The sequence below is a fragment of the Amborella trichopoda genome, chromosome 4, assembly GCF_054954075.1.
Source record: "Amborella trichopoda isolate Santa Cruz 75 chromosome 4, AtrichopodaSantaCruz75HAP2 v2.0, whole genome shotgun sequence".
NCBI classification, from domain to species: domain Eukaryota; kingdom Viridiplantae; phylum Streptophyta; class Magnoliopsida; order Amborellales; family Amborellaceae; genus Amborella; species Amborella trichopoda.
Genome location: NC_142339.1, coordinates 7,830,835 through 7,848,857, shown reverse-complemented (window position 1 = coordinate 7,848,857; position 18,023 = coordinate 7,830,835). Strand labels below are relative to the sequence as shown.

Sequence of the window (18,023 nt, the reverse complement as noted above, 5' to 3'; positions counted from 1 at the left end):
AGGGGGCAGATGGGGTTAGTTCCTCGAGAGTGGAGGCACGAGAAGAGAAAACGGAGATAATGGGTTGCGAATATTGCAAAGATATAAAATTGGCCTTTTGAAGAGCATAAAATAACAATGGTTTGAGGGTTTTCAATTGTCTTTCAAGGACAAAGAAGTTTTAGAGGGAGAGAGGGTGAGCTTCATAGGGCCTTCATATTGGGGGAGACAAACAAAGAGCTCATATCTATATCCATGTTAGAGAGAGAGAGTTCAAAACAAGCTATAAAAGTATCCCCTTCATTGCAATTATCAATAAATTTGTTTGATGGAAATATAGCTTCTCACTAATTATGTTGTAATTACAAAGGAAAACTAAACCCACCAGAGCTTATTTGAGAGAGAGAAAAACCTAAAAAACAAAAAAAACCTAGATTTTACAATTTTAATTGGATTGAAGTCTTTCTCAAAGTTATGGAAAATGAATCCAAATATTACATTAAGATTAGATTTAATTTTGGAGTTTTTTAGGTTAAGATTGGATTTAATTTTGGAGTTTTATTAGGATAGGGTGTTTTTTAGGATTTTTGCACTAAAAAACATATGTGCAAGTTTGGTGATCGAGCAATTAATGTAAGTGCAAAACATTGTGTTTTAAAATGCTTGTATTATTTTAAAATGTCTTTTTCAGGATCTAGTCGAAGTAGTGATCGGGGTTGGAAATATGGATATAACCCGAATCATTTGGATAAAAATTACATAAGATGCAATTATTATAAAAATGATACAAAATGGGGCAGAAAGTGGTTTAACAAACATGTTGCTAGTATTAAAGGGCCTTAAGCTATCAAATAAGAGATTAACCAATATATTGATTTCTATTTTAAGAGAGTGGGATTTCTATTTTAAGAGAGTGGATTAGGAAACTAGTGATTTGGTTATACAATATTTAATTGAGGTTGTATTTGACATTGTCTAGAGACTGCTTGAATTTTGAGGTGCAATGAAGTTTATCATGCAACATTTGCTTCAATTGTTGTACAAATATATATCTCTCTCTAGGACGCTTCTCTCACTCATCAATAAAAATCTCTCTCTCTCTCTCTCTCTCTCTCTCTCTCTCTCTCTCTCTCTCTCTCTCTCAATCCAACATACTTTACTTTCAATTGATATTTTATCCCAAAAAATAAAAATCTAAAAATTAATTAATAATAACTAATATCTAGATCTCAGTCTTAACATTTCACATCTTGCCTATTAAGTTTAACGTTAATCCAACACAGATACCCATAACTTCTTAGTCTTTCAGCATGTTATCAAATACAGGTTGTCACGCCCCAAGAATTTACAATACTGATATTCTGAGATGTGACAGTCAAAACATATATACATCTCTTGATAGGACAAATTTACAGTGGCGAATTCTTACAAAGTAACAAAAAAAAGTTTAAGTACAACTACAATATCTTCCAGAGTTGATCCTGACGAGCACTCAAAATGAAACTGCAGTTATCCTGAAAAAAAATGTTTACCATAATTTGATGAGTTTGGCTACTCAGTAAGTGATCATCATAATCCTAAAAATAATCATGGTTGAAAGATATCAATATTTTCGAAAATGAGATCTATTAAAAGAAATGCATTAACAGTTTCACTTTCAAAAATGCATAATTAAGTATAATCCGAATAATTGAAATACATGTAACATTTTAACAATAGTGCATAATTTAAAGGATTTCATAAAATACCCTATTGGCATCCCAAGTACGTCACCTATATACCCCATCAGCGATGGGTCCACTTAATCCCTATCGGCGTCCCAGATAGCTCCACTTAATCCCTGCAGGTCTACTTATACCTCACCAGCATATCGGATGAGTCCACTTAATCCCTACCGCCGTACCGGATAGGTCCACTTATACCTCTATTGCGAGCCGGATGAGTCCACTTGCATAATTAAAGTATTTCTAAATCTCTTTAAACATTCGAAAGCAGCAATATCATGTACTCAACATATCATTGAAATTATTAATATAAATTTCACTGAAACCATTAATAACATTCGCTTTCAATAACATTTCAAAAATTAACCAGTCAAATATTTTGGGCTCAAATTTAGAAAGGTAGCAGTTCGTAAAGACATTATAACATAATTGCTAATCTAATATGTATAGAAAAACTCTTATAAAAATTCGAGAATACGAAATTATCACAATTTATGGGATGTCAATTCGCAAATAAACATTTCACAGACAATGCTATAATCAAATACAAAAATATCAGTTTTCAGATAATAAGGCAGTCATTTGCACATGAATTTTACAATGTCTAAATATTCAAAAACAGTAGAAAGAAATCTCACAATTTTAGTAAAAGCAGAACTATCACATTTATTTCTAATAATTTTATTTCTAAAATTTTCTAACAATAGGCAAGAAAAATAAATAAATAAATTTATTTCTAAGAATTTAGAGCATTTAAAATTTCTAATATCATAATTTTATTAAAAAGATTATTTTTCAAAATAATGAGGTCGCTTGCGCATAAAATTTATCGCGCCTAAAATTCATGATAATAAGCAGAAATAATTATTTCATTTTATTTTTAAAAAGAACGGATTATTTTTCAAGATAATGAAGTCACTTACTTAAAATATTTGCGAGGGAGCTTCCGATAAAAATTTGGCTAGAGAGAAAGAGCTCACTGCGTTTCAATTAGAGAGAGAAAGATCTCAAAAATTTTCTAGGGTGGGAGTCCTCGCCTCTCCTATTTAAATTCTTAAGATATCTTATTATATCATCTTATTAAGTTACACCTCATACATGAGGTGTAACAATTATATTACACCTTAACGTTTAAAGCCCACGTCCACTAAAGGACGTGGCAAGGCAGCAAAAACTTTAACCAAAAGCTTTTGAAAGTAGTGATGGTCCCTAAGGACCATCATGCTCATATGAAGCATCACTTATTAAAAGTTCTTTTTTTCTTTTCTTTTTTTTTGAAATTTTAGGATTATTACATTCTTCCCCTTTTGAAGAAATTTAGTCCTCTAAGTTTATGTACCTGATTATTGAAAAAGATAGGGATATTTTTCTTTGATATCGTCTTCTCGTTCCCAAGTCAACTCCTCTCTTAAATGGTACTGTCATAATATACGGATCAAATGAATCTCCTTGTTGCGAAACACTTATACCCTTCTATCCAGTATCAAAATTGGCTGCTCAATGAAGGATAGGTCCTTCCTGATCGGTAAAGGTTCATATTTTAATATATGGGATGGGTTGGGCTGATATTTTCGTAGTGATGATACATGGACGACACTGTGAACGTTTGTCAATTCGGGTGGTAAGGCAAGTCTATAAGCGACACCTCCGATTCTTTTCAAGATTTCAAATGGTCTGATATAACGTGGGCTCAGCTTTCCTTTCTTCCCGAATCTCATAATGCTTTTTATTGGTGATATTTTAGGAAAACTCGATCACCTTCCTCAAATTGAAGATCTCTCATTCGGTTATCGACAAAACTCTTTTGTCGAATCTGAGCTGACCTGAGCCTTTCTTGAATTAATGTTATCTTATCTGTGATTACCTGGACAATTTCTGGCCCCAAAAGCTCTCTTTCACCAACCTCGTCCCAACAGATGGGTGACTTGCATTTTCTTCCATACAGGGCTTTATATGGTGCCATCTGAATACTTGCTTGGAAGCTATTATTATAAGCAAACTCAATCAAAAGTAAATGGTTATCCCAGCTTCCTGTAAAGTCAATGACATAGGCCCTTAGCATATCTTCCAAGGTTTTAATGGTCCTCTCCGATTGTCCATCCGTTTGGGGGTGAAAGGCAGTGCTAAAGGTGAGTCTCGTCCCCATGGCTGACTGTAGCTTAGCCCAAAATTTAGAAGTAAACCGAGTATCCCTGTCTGATACATTACTGACCAAAACCCCATGCAACCACACTATTTCCTTAATGTACAATTGAGTCAGTCAATCCAAAGTATACGTCGTGCGAATTGGCAAAAAGTGGGCAGCTTTGGTCAGTCGGTCCACAATAACCCAAATGCTATCATGTCCTAAATTTGTTCTAGGCAAGCCAAAGACAAAATCCATATAGATGTGCTCCCACTTTCACTTTGGCACGAGTAAAGGCTACAACAACCCAGCGGGCCTTTGATGCTCAGCTTTTACTTGCTGGTATCTTAGGCACTTAAACACAAATAGTGCTACCTCTTTTTTCATATTATTCCACCAAAAGATTTTCTTTTGGTCCTGATACATTTTAATACTACCGGGATGTATCGTATAACGAGAGTGATGTGTTTCTTCCAAGATAGCTTTCTTCACACTCTCATCATTCGGGACACAAACCCGACCTTTGAATCTTAGCAAATCCTCACTACATATAGAGAATTCTTCTCTCTTTCCCAGCTTCACCTCTTCCACAATTGTTACAAGCTGAGGATCTTTCTTTTGTACCTGTAAAATCTGTTGGATTAATTGGCGTTATGCCTTAATGTTGGCAATCATACTTACCACACCATTAATGGACAGAACCGGATGCCAATCCACTATTTCCTCTAACAATCTCATTTCTTGGATCATTAGATGAGCTAAGACTCCCGTAGATTTTCTACTTAGAGCGTCGGCCACAACGTTAGCTTTTCCAGAATAATAATGGATTGTACAATCATAATCTTTTAAGAAATCCATCAATCTTATCTGTCGCATATTTAAATCCTTCTGAGAGAAGAGGTATTTCAAGCTCTTATGATCCGTGTATATTTCGAATTGCTCACCATCTAGATAATGCCTTCACATTTTCAAAGCGAATACTATTGCAGCCAACTCCAAGTCATGAACTGGATATTTTTTCTCATATTCTTTTAACTGTCTGGATGCATATGCCACTACCTTCCCATATTGCATTAATACACAACTCAAGCCTTTATGTGAAGCATCACTAGAAATCACAAATCCCCCACTCCCCTCAGGAATTGTTAAAATAGGTGTCGAAGTTAATCGAACTTTCAGTTCTTGAAAACTCTCCTCACATTCACTTGTCCACTCAAATTTGACATTTTTCTGTGTCAATCGAGTCAATGGGGTTGCGATTCGAGAAAATCCTTTTACAAATTTTCTGTAATATCTTGCCAATCCCAAAATGCTTCGAACTTCAGTCACATTACTTGGTTGTTTCCAATTAACAACGGCTTCAACCTTTGAAGGATCAACTGATAAACCTTCCTTTGATATGACATGTTCTAAAAATGTCACTTGTTGAAGCCAAAATTCACATTTAATAAGTTTGGCATACAATTTTTTTTCTCTTAATAATTGCAATACCATTCTTACATGCTGCTCATGTTCCTTTTCATTATTGGAACAAATTAAAATATCATCGATGAATACCACAATAAATTTATCCTAAAGGGGCTTAAAGACCCGATTCATCAAATCCATAAATGCAGCCGGTGAATTGGTTAATTCAAAAGGCATGACTAAAAATTCATAATGGTCGTACCTTGTTTTGAAAGCTGTCTTGGTAACATCTTTACTTTTAATCTTAAGCTGATGGTATCCACATCTAAGATCAATTTTTTAAAATACTTGTGATCCTTGTAATTGATCAAATAAATCATCAATTCTCGGTAATGGATATTTATTTTTCACTGTCACTTGGTTCAACTGTCTATAATCGATACACAATCTCATGATCCCATCTTTCTTTTTAACAAACAGTACCGGAGCACCCCAAGGTGACACACTAGGCCTGATAGAACCTTTATCTAATAATTCTTCCAATTGTTGTTTAAGTTCCTTAAGTTTTGTAGCTGCCATTCTGTAAGGTGCTTTAGAAATTGGGGCTACTCCTGGCAATAATTCAATAGAGAATTCAATTTTCCTATCAGGCGGTAATGCTGGCAATTCTTCAGGGAAAACGTCGGGAAATTCTCGGATAACCAAAGTGCTATCCAAATTTATCTCTTCCTTCCTATCTTCTTTGATATAGGCAGGTAGGCCTTGACACCCTTTTCGAAGCAGGCGATTAGCTCGAATACAAGAGATTAAATATGATGGGGAGTCTTCTATGATACCCTTGAAGTAAAATACTGGTTAATTCGGAATACTAAAGGTAATCATTATCTTGTAACAATCAATACTTGCATGGTATTCAAAAATTCAATCCATACCTAAGATTACATCAAAACCTTGAATTTCTAGGAGTATTAAATCAACCAACAGTTCCTTTTCTTCTATCTTTATTATACAGGATTTGTACACTATATTTGGTATCACTTGAATTTCCCATCGGTGTGGCTACCTCTAGAATATATTCTAATTGTTCTGGTTCTACCTTTAAGTGGCATGCAAAGTGTGGTGACACAAATGAATGAGTCGATCCAAGATCAATCAAAACATGAACTACTTTTTGGAAGATAATAAGAGTACCTTGGATCACTGATTTTGAGGCCTCAGCGTCTTACTAGGTGATCGCAAATACTCTTCCCTTCATCTGAGGCTTTTGAACTATCTCTCCTTGCTTTAGAAGCTGTTGCATCTATAAGTTAGGATATTTTCTAATCTGGTGCCCCAATTTTCCACATTTAAAACAGGCCCTAGTATTCCAATAACAAGGGCTCGATCCATAGTTTTTCTCACATTTTTTACATAGTTCTATTGGGCTTTAAAGTGGCAAGAGCCTTGGCTTCTTATTTGCCCTTTCAAGCTGTTGTCGATTAGATGTTGTGGGTCTAACCTGACTTTTTTGATTTTTCATCTTTTGAAAATTTTCGAAATCTTTTTCGACCATTTGGGCTCGATCCACTATTTCAACATAAGTTCTGCATTTTAAGATTGATATTCTACTTCTAATAGCTGGTCTGAGACCCCTTTCAAATTTTTCACCTTTTTTGCCTCATTGTTAATCATATATGGTGCAAACCTGGCCAATTCAGTAAACTTGGCCTCTTACTGTGCTACTGTCCGGTTTCTTTGGATTAATTCCTGAAATTCCATTTCTTTTTGGTCTCGAATAAAATCTGGGAAATATTTTTCATTAAATGCCTCTATAAATACTTCCCAAATCAAGGGTTGATTTTCTTTGACCAACACTCCTTTTGCTATTCGCCACCAATGTTGTGCTTTACCTTCTAACATAAATACTGTCAAGGCCACCTTCCTATCATCAGGACATTCCATCACCTCAGATATTTTCTCTAATTGCATAATCCATCCCTTCGCTTCCAATGGGTTTACAGCACCCTTAAAAGAAGGTGGGTTCAATTTCGTAAATTGTTCGATATTACTCCCACCATTTCCCGTAACTGACTGCCTGGGTGGATTGTTGTTTTCCATCTGATGTTGCATTAGAGCAATCATATTTTTCAAGGTTTTGTGAATTCCTTACATATTAGCTTTAGCTATTCTGGATCTTGACTTCGTCCCGGTCTGTACACACAATAAATGTGATTTTAAGTACATTCTTTTTAAATTTCTTAAGAATCTTAAACTTATCGCTCTGATACCATAATTGTCACGCCCCAAGAATTTACAATACTGATATTCCTGAGATGTGACAGTCAAAACATATATACATCTCTGGATAGGAAAAATTTACAGTGGCGAATTCTTACAAAATAACAAAAGAAAGTTTAAGCACAACTACAATATCTTCCAAAGTTGATCTTGACGAGCATCCAAAATAAAACTGCAGTTATCCTGAAAAAAAATGTTTAGCATAATTTGATGAGTTTGACTACTCAGTAAGTGATCATCATAATCCTAAAAATAATCATGGTTGAAAGATATCAATATTTTCAAAAAGAGATATTTTAACAGAAATGCATTAACAGTTTCACTTTCAAAAATACATAATTAAGTATAATCCGAATAATTGAAATACATGTAACATTTTAACGGCAGTGCATAATTCAAAGGATTTCATAAAATACCCTATTGGCGTCCCAAGTAGGTCACTTATATACCCCATCAGCGTCCTGATGGGTCCACTTAATCTCTATCGGCATCCCAGATACATCCATTTAATCCCTGCAGGTTCACTTATACCTCACCGGCGTACCGGATGAGTCCACTTAATCCCTACCGACGTACTGGATAGGTCCACTTATACCTCACCGGTGAACCGGATGAGTCCACTTGCATACTTAAAGTATTTCTAAATCTCTTTAAACATTCGAAAGCAGCAATATCATGTACTCAACATATCACTGGAATTATTAATATGAATTTCACTGAAACCATTAATAACATTCGCTTTCAATAACATTTCAAAAATAACCAGTCAAATATTTTGGGCTCAAATTTAGAAAGGTAACAGTTCGTAATGACATTATAGCATAATTACCAATCTAATATGTATAGAAAAACTCTTATAAAAATTCAAGAATACGGAATTATCACAATTTATGAGATGTCAATTCACAAATAAATATTTCACAGACAATGCTATAATCAAATGCAAAAATATCAGTTTTCATATAATAAGGCAGTCATTTGCACATGAATTTTACAATGTCTAAATATTCAAAAACAGTAGAAAAAAATCTCACAATTTTAGTAAAAGCAGAACTATCATATTTATTTCTAATAATTTTATTTCTAAAATTTTCTAACAATAGGCAAGAAAAATAAATAAATAAATTTATTTCTAAGAATCTAGAGCATTTAAAATTTTTAATATCATAATTTTATTAAAAAGATTATTTTTCAAAATAATGAGGTCGTTTGCCCATAAAATTTATCGGGTCTAAAATTCATGATAATAAGCAAAAATAATTATTTCATTTTATTTTTAAAAAGAACGGATTATTTTTCAAGATAATGAAGTCACGTACCTAAAATATTTGCGAGAGAGCTTCCGATAAAAATTCGGCTAGAGAGAGAAAGAGCTCACTGCGTTTCGACTAGACAGAGAAAGATCTCAAAAATTTTCTAGTATGGGAGTTCTTGCCTCTCCTATTTAAATTCTTAAGATATCTTATTATATTAGCTTATTAAGTTACACCTCATACATGAGGTGTAACAATTATATTATACTTGAACGTTTAAAGCCCACGTCCACTAAAAGACATGGCAAGGCAACAAAAACTTAAACCAAAAGCTTTTGAAAGTAGTGATGGTCCCTAAGAACCATCATGCTCATATGAACCATCACTTATTAAAAGTTTTTTTTTTTTTTTTTTTTTTTTTTTTTTTTGAAATTTTAAGATTATTATACAGGTACTTAAAACTTAACATTCCAGGAGGTTATCTGTTAAGATAGACGATATTGGAAAGCTTCAAATCTTTTCATTGAGAGATAGTGGCGTTTAAATATAAATTGTAACAATATGAGTGAACGCCTAATCCCTTGATTGTAGGGATTTTCCTAACAATATGGATATGAGTGATTATCCACATGGTTTATAGTAGATATACATGATTAGGAGGTTGAGTCTTCATCGGCTGATGTGGTAGGCCATATCGTAATACTCCCCCTCAAGCTGAAGGGTGAGTGTGAAGAACACCTAGCTTGCTTAATAGAAAATGAAATTGAGCATTGCCGAGTCCCTTAGTCAAAACATATGCAAATTGAAGTTTGGTGGAGATATGAGAAGTACAGATTAGCCCATTTTGGATCTTTTCTCTAATGAGATGCCAATCAATCTCAATGTGTTTCATTCTCTTGTGAAAAATAGGATTCGCGGATATGTGAAGAGCTGCTTGATTGTCACAGTGGAAATTCATTGGCTGAGGATGATGGATACCCAAATCGGAAAATAATTTTTTCATCCATGTTAGCTCACAAGTAGTGGTTGCCATGGAGAGGTATTCAACCTCTTTTGATGAACGCGATACAGTAGATTGTTTCTTCGTTCGCCATGACATTGGGATGGTCCCAAGATAAGTAATGTAACATGTCATGGAACGTTCCATTGTTGGGCAGCTAGCCCAATCAGAATCACAACAGGTCGATATTTGTAATGAGTTGTTTGAGGACAAATGAGTCCTGGGCTAGGTGTCCCTTTGAGTAGCGTAGAATTCTTTGTGCAGCTGCAAGGTGAGGCTCTCGGGGCTAGTGCATATATTGGCTAAGAGTGTGAACCGCAAAATTAATGTTGCGACGAGTGCTAGTGAGGTAGATGAGCTGCTCAACGAGTCTTCTGTAGGACTCGGGGTCAGAAAGTAACTTGCCGTTCTCAGAGGAGAGTTTTAAATTCTGCTTCATAAGAAAGAATACAAGTTTAGAACCTAAGAAACCCATTTCTTTTAGGATATCAAGGGTGTACTTTTGCTGGGTAAGTAAAATTCCCTGAGGTGACCTTGCTACTTCGACCCCTATGAAATACTTGAGTTTGCCAAGGTCTTTGATGTGGAACCTTTGATTAAGAAAATCTTTGAGATTTGTAATGTGAGCCTCATTATTTCCTGTGATGATGATATGATTAACGTACACTAGAACAACGGTGATAAACATGCCAGATTTGAAAACGAATAAGGAGTAATTTGCAGATGATTGTTTGAAACCAACAGAAATGGGTGCATGTGAGAATTTTTTAAACCAACACTGTGAGGCTTGTTTCAGCCCATAGAGAGATTTTTGAAGTCGACAGACTTTGTTCTCCCCCTCTCTAGCAAACTCTGGTGGTATTGACATATAAACTTCTTCATCCAAATCACCATGTAAGAAAGTATTGTTGACATCAAACTGGTAGAGATTCCAATTTTTAGAGGCTGCAACAGCAAGCAATCCCCTGACTGTAACTAGCTTGGCGACAGGTGCAAAGGTTTCATGATAGTTTAAACCTTCCTTTTGGGTGTACCCTTTCGCAACCAATCGCATCTTATACCGTTCGATGGTCTCATCTGAGTTGTACTTTATCTTGAATACCCATTGGCATCCAATGGGTCGTTTCCCAAAGGATAGAACTTGTATGGTCCAAGTCTTGTTTAACTCAAGAGCCTTTATCTCTTCTGCCATTGCTTCACATCAAATAGGATTTTTAATAGCTTGAGAGAAATTATTGGGTCATCATGGGAACATATAGTGGAGACAAAGGCTTTATGAGTTGTCGAAAAATTATTTGGATTGAGAAAAGGTTGTATACGATAAGCTTTACTTGTGGATGGCGTGATGGAGGAGAGTCATTGACGTGATGGATTGTAATCGACAACAGAGCATATGTAGTCATGAAGTTTCTGTGGCTTAACATGAATGCAAGTGGACCAGCGAAGAATCGGCTAATGTGGTAGGCCACGATATTGGAAAGCTTCAAATCTTTTTATTGAGAGATAGTGGTGTTTAAGTATAAATTGTAACAATATGGATGAACGACTAATCTCTTGATTGTAGGGATTTTCCTAACAATATGGATATGGGTGATTATCCACACGATTTACAGTAGATATACATGGTTAGGAGCTTGAGTCTTCATCGGCTGATGTGGTAGGCCATATCGTAATATTATCAAACACAGAAGCCCAGAACTTCTTTAACATTCCAGCAGATTATCAATTACATAAACCCATAACTTCTTACAGTAACTTCTTTTTTCCCAGCAAAGAGGAACTTCTAATTTACAGTTTATAATTTACCTTCTAGTTATAAAAAATAGTCTCTCTTTCTTTGTGTTAATATTTATCCTGATTGTAATGGCTCTCAAATTTAATTGCTATCGAAGGGCAAAAAAAAATGTATGCACACTAAGTTTTTTCTTGAAAACAATCATATTATGATTAGCAAAATTGTTTCGTGTTGGCTGGACCGCATTTCTACAATATGTGATCCCAAAGTATAAAGTATACACCTTAAAGATGGATGCAAATAGGCGGTCCATCTAAAAACAATTGGAAATAGAATTATTATTTTTAATTTTCAAAATTTATCAACTTTTTTATATTCATTATCTCCATATTAGATATTCATTCATCATCATCATAGCCTTTTTCTAATTAATTGGGGACGGCTGCACAAATTTTGGTCCGTCATCCTGCTCTATTTAATGCATACCCTCAGTGAGACCATAAGTTCTTATATCTTTTTGGACTACTTCTAACCACGTCTTTTAGGCCTAATCCTTACCCATGTTAGAGATTACATGTCCTTAAAAATTAAGTCCAAAAATCCATCTCAAAAATAGATTTTTAAGAGGTGACTCATTTCTATGTGGACTCTTAAAAATTGTATTCTTATGATTAATAGGTGGATTTCAATTCTTCACATTTGCCTCCAAATAGCGGTGGCAATAGGGCAGGTAGGCTGACTCGGCCCGGTCAGCCTGACCCTGAAAAGCTAGGGCTTGGGCCATGAAATGTGGCTTAAGGACAGGGCCAAGGCCCGGCAACCATGCCCTGAGGGTAGGGTCAAGCCGACCCTGGCCGAAGGTTGGCTCGTCCTTGATCAAGTGAGTTATATTTCTTTTTGAAAAACTCTGGTTTTCTATTCCCTTTCAAGAAGTCGTATGTAATAAATATGAAAAGAGACAAATTGTTTACACCAGAAATTGATCTCCATATACCAAACCTAAGTGTCAAAACGTATGAACTGATTCTTTAATGACGCATGAACCATTTCGTGTGGTAACAATCCTTTAAAATACAAAAGTTATTAGAATAAGTTGCGATAATCTTTCAAAATAACAAAAAAGATAATTGTTTTTTTTGTGATAATTTTTTATTAAAAGGTTATTTATATATTAAAATATTATTTTAAAAATATTTTGAGCAACTTAATTGATGCATTTGAAATTTTCAGAAAAATACAATGTCATTTTTGAAGTGTTTAAAACTTTATTAATACAAAAACTGATTACTTTCTAGTGGAATTTTCATTTATACCAGGCAAAAGTATCATTTGTATGGGAGTACATTTACCATCTTACTTAATGAACAAGCTATCTAGTAATTAAAAAAAATCTTATATTTAATAAATCCACGTTATAACTCATTTTAACATTAATATTTATATTTTGAACTTGAAGAGTTGTAATTAGATTTTATGTATTATTATTCTTATTATTAGTTATTTCTATAAATTTTTTCCTCAAAAACCAGGTACTTCTGATCGAGCTCATCAATCCCAAAACTTCAGCTGGTGACTGATTCACCAGTGGCCGATAATTGTCTTAAAACATTAGTTCACAACGATGAGTTGGAGGAACGCTCATCTCAAAGCTCAGCTGTTCATTGTTTATGTGATCTGCATGCATCTTGTAGTTTATTGTTGGTGAAATACATACATCTTGCCTGCAAAGTTTGAAATCAAGGGCTGAGAAAATATTTTAGGCGGGTATATTATGATCCCCAAAGGAGTATATTGTGCATCTACTCCCTCTCTCAACCATCTATTTAGATTAAAATTTTGAAAACCATATAAAAATTACTAAATAATTATTTTCAAGTGGAAAATTTTGAATTTTAAGTTTTGTGAGTTCTATACCTTCAAAAATTGGACGGTCTCAAGTCAATCTTGAGGCACTAGCTTTTTTTAATACACAGGGAGTTTAATTGGGATTTTTTAAAACAAATTGAAACTAATCTATAGGTCATAAAGATTGGATCCCCAAATTTGAAGTCGAAAAAGTATCCCTAGGGTATATGGGTATGGTTTGCAAAAGGTTGCTTTTTTAAACAATCAAAGTAAGGTTCACCTCCAAACTTTGTCAAGATACAATTTTGGTGTTAAAAATTCTTAGGATGACCCGAGCGCACACTATCTCTATTTATGAAATTTCAAACTTTAAGAATAGTTCAAATCAAGCTGATCTATAAATACATGAAAATCTTGAAAAGTGACCGTCTAAATAATGTATTACAAGGTGTATCCTTTTAGGACTCAAAATATTTTTTGTTTCATATCCATGAATCTCCATATCAATATGGCCATTGCATGGTTTTTCAATATTAAAATATCCTTTTTCGTTATATTTTTGAGGTGCATTTCAATTCTACAATTCAAAAGTGTCCACCTTATATAAACTTTGTACAACATATATTTTGCCTGAGAGAGTAGACGGATAGTAATACTCCCGAGGGAGTGAGAAGGCTTTTGGAATATTGAAAATGTTTGCATAGAAAACGATTGATTGAAAAAATGAGACACAAGGACATGGCCATAGCCAAAGAGAAACCTCCATTGACTGGAAGCAAGACTTTTAACTCTTCGAGTCTTCAAAAGCAGAGATCTTACGATGAAAAAAATTTATTTTTTCTAAAATATAAATGATCTTGACTGTGATATGCCTATATGTATGGAATTTTAAAAAATTATTATTAAATTGGATACATATTCTTAAAAAAATTATCTATAATTATAGAATTTGACTTTTTTTAAAAATACATATCAAATTTAATGCTAAGCACTTAAAATTCTAGACGCATCATGTAAGAGGGTCCCATATAACCACTGTTCTGTTTTAAAATGAGGCAATTATTGCTGGCGTTCTTTTTCTTGGAGGTTGCTTCATGAGCAAGCAATCTACAGGTCCTTTTAGAATCTTTAGCGTTTTTAGTTTGGTTTTTCTTTTGTGAAAAAAAAGTTACAACTTCGAGGAGAGCTCTTAGGAAATTGTCATCATGTTTTGAGATGCCACTGCTTTTTACAAAATGGCGTAACCATACAATTTCGAGGAGAGTTCTTAGGAAATTGCCATCATGTTTTGAGTTGCCACTACTTTGTACTAAATGACTTAACTACCCAAATTTTGTTTAAGATGAAGTTATTCACTTTTATCCTTTAAGGCGTTTATTGTATGAGATTTTTTATTTTTTATTTTTTATACAAGAAAGTTACAATTATTTTATCTCTTCAATTTCAAAATGAGTAGTTGTAAGAGTGAATCAAGTAGACATAAAGCTTCAAAAAAAAAAAAAAATTTTGGGACTTTATAACTCCACCCAAGCCATCCAATTTGACATCTAATGAGTATGAATAATTGTGCCATTATTGTACCAAAGATAAATAACCTCTTTATAGAGAATCCCTCATTGTATATCTATTCTCTCTAGCAAAAGACCAAGATGCAAGAAACTTTTTGAGCTGACATTTTTAAATCACTACATGAATATTTTCATGAAAAGAAAAAAAAATTGACCAGTGATCCAATAGGGAAAGAAAGAGTGAAGAGTACAAAAGTAACACTTACTAGGATACTATCCAAAGAGGAGAGAAAGAACAAGTAAAGAGCGAGGGAAGAAATAGCAATGGAAAGGGGAGAGATGAGAGTGGAAGGATGGGCGTGTGAAGAGCAAAGAGGGAGAGAGATTGAGAAAGAAGCAAGAGAGAAAAGTATAAGTTTTATTTGTTTTTGGTATATGTACATCATTATATCCATAGGATGAATGTAGCTGAGATAGGATATTACGATGGATGAGTAGAAAGAGAAGAACGGATAGAATCTGAAATGGATACATTCGGAAGAACTTAGGTGAGGCTCTAATTGGCTGAAAGATGAGATGACGTAGTTTTAGGTCAGCGGGTCATGTGCAGCGCAGACCTATTACCACACTTATTAGAAGGTGCGAGTTAGTTTAAGTGGACGGCTAAACAATGACAAGGAGTAAGTCAAAAAAGACATGATTAAAAAATAGTAAGAGAATATATAGGAACTTATGGCCTCACTGAGAGTATGATCATTAATAAAGTAAAATGACATACCAGAATTTCTGTAGCCAACAACAAATAGTTGAAAAAAAACTATGATGATGATGATGTAGAACACGATAATAACCCTTAGTAGTGTTGAAATTGACATGTGAGATTGCTTTATACTACCTCTGAACATCAATCGCTTTGATGACGCACTTTGTACTTTGCACTTCACAAGCTCGCATAGGCATGAGAAGTGCCCCTCGCATGTCGCATTTGTGTGAGAAGTGCCCCGCGCATGTGTACGGGTCGGACCCAAGGCTCGATATCTTTTTGTGAGCCCAGCTCAAGGCTTGACATCTTTTTGTGAACCTAATTCAAGGCTCGATATCTTTTTGTAAGCCCAACTTGAGTGAGTTATCCTGATAGGAGAACTAGGGTGATCTAGTACAATGCAAATTTTTGTAGTTTTTTTTTTTTACACCGACTAGAACACTTACAATGGTACTTTACCATTATATCAACTCAAAAGAAATAAATAAAATAAATAAGACCTCTCTCACTTGCTACCACTAAGAACAATCAACTTTATTAAATAAAGAGAATAGGAAAATAAGACTGAGAAATAATGGGCTGCATGAATAAAAATAAAAACACCTGAAGATTACCTCAACCGGTATTTGAAACACCCCACACCGAGTCTCTTCCTCCAATGGTAAAATAAGAACACCGGAAGATTACTTCAACTGATCTTTGAAACACCCCACACCGAGTTTTCTCCTCCAATGGCAAATATATAAGCTATATTTCTCTCTCCCTCTGGCGGTCAAAACGGAATCTGGAAAGAGACAAAATCAAGTAAGTTATATTTCTTCTTGAAAATTTTATGTTCCCTTTCTCTAAGCTACCTCAAGAAGTCGTATATCATAAAGGGTGTGGTTTCACTACCTAAAACAATCCAATTGAGGCGCACCTCTGAATTTTATCACAACACCTAATTTTGATGTAAGTTTTTTTTAAGATTATTTGAAAATCTATTTTAATAACTAATTATAAAATTTTAAACTCTAAATATGGTTAAAATTAAGTAGATCTCTAAATATATGAAAATCTTGAAAATGGACTATCCAGATAATGTGTTGCAAGATGCACTATTTTTAGGACTCAAAATCTTCTTTTTTTTTCATATTCATACATTTCGATGATGAGATGATCAATTATAGGTTTTTTTAGCATTAAAACAACTTTTTTTGATGAATTGTTGAGGTACATATGTAATTCTACATTTTAAGGTTGCAACCTTATATAAACTTGTTCCTATAATAAATATGAAACGACAAATTATTTACACCAAAATTTGGTCTCCATATACCAAACTTAAGTGAGTGTGAACTAATTATTGAATGTCACATAATGCATGAGCTATCTGGTGTAACAATCATCAAAATACAAAAGTTAATGTAAGAATAAGTAGAGATAATCTTTCAAAACAATAAAAAAAATAGTGCTTTTTTTTTGTCATAATTTTTTATTAAAATGTGATTTATTTATATTAAAAATATAAAATTCAAAATATTTTAAATCACTTAATCATTAAGCAAGTATGCCTTTGAAATTTTTTAAAAAATACAGTGTGATTTTTTAAGTGTCTTAGAACTTTATTATTACAGAAACCTGATAACTTTTATTGGAATTTTCATTTATATTTGACAAAAATATCATTTATATTTTAGAGGTATTATATTTTATATTGTTTACAAAGAGATCATTTATCTTTTGTGCATGGAGCGCACAATCATTTTGATCCCTTAAATTTCAAAATGAGTGGTCATAAAAATGTCATTGACTAGACACGAAGTTAGATTTTCTCGTGACTCACACCAAGCCACCCCGTTTAACATCCAATTAGTGAGAATCATTACGACTTCTATGTACATAAGATAAACGGTCTCTTTGTAGACAATCCCATTACATTTACAATCTTTCTTAATCCGCAAGCTATCTATAAAAATATTTAAAAAATCACATATTTTAATAAATACTACAATCTTTCTTAATCCACAAGCTATCTATAAAAATAATTAAAAAATGACATATTTTAATAAATACTCAATCACAACTCACTCTAACATTAGTACTTGTATTTTGATCTTGAAGAGTTGCAAATAGCTTATTGGGCAAGTTTTCTATGCTTCTCCTACAGCATAGAAGTTCTATCCTCCCCCTCATCCAATCGTCCATTTTGAATTGAGGGCTAAGATTGCCCCAATCACAATGTCACGTCTCTACACTATTTTATTTTTAATTTGTTTCTATAAACTATTTTGACACCAAATTTTGGATGTCCATTCTTCTATTAAACTCGTACTAGAAAAAAATAAATGTAAAATATTTTCAATAAAATAAAATGACCAAAATACCTTTGAAAGTTTCAAAAGGTATTTTGGTCATTATATTTTAT

At 33.7% G+C, this 18,023-nt stretch overlaps 1 long non-coding RNA gene across 3 annotated transcripts; it reads right to left on the bottom strand.

Moving 5' to 3' along the window:
- Positions 1-1,241: 1,241 nt before the first annotated feature.
- LOC148782235 (uncharacterized) lies at positions 1,242-16,359 on the bottom strand. 3 transcript variants are annotated; one of them, XR_016054036.1, is made up of 2 exons: positions 15,749-16,359; positions 1,242-1,493 (listed from the first exon to the last, which is right to left on the bottom strand). It is a non-coding gene; the product is annotated as an uncharacterized LOC148782235 (long non-coding RNA). The 3 variants fall into 3 exon arrangements; XR_016054037.1 differs by lacking the exon at positions 1,242-1,493 and adding an exon at positions 7,482-7,695; XR_016054038.1 differs by lacking the exon at positions 1,242-1,493 and adding an exon at positions 7,482-7,695 and having other exon boundaries at positions 16,231-16,359.
- Positions 16,360-18,023: the final 1,664 nt, after the last annotated feature.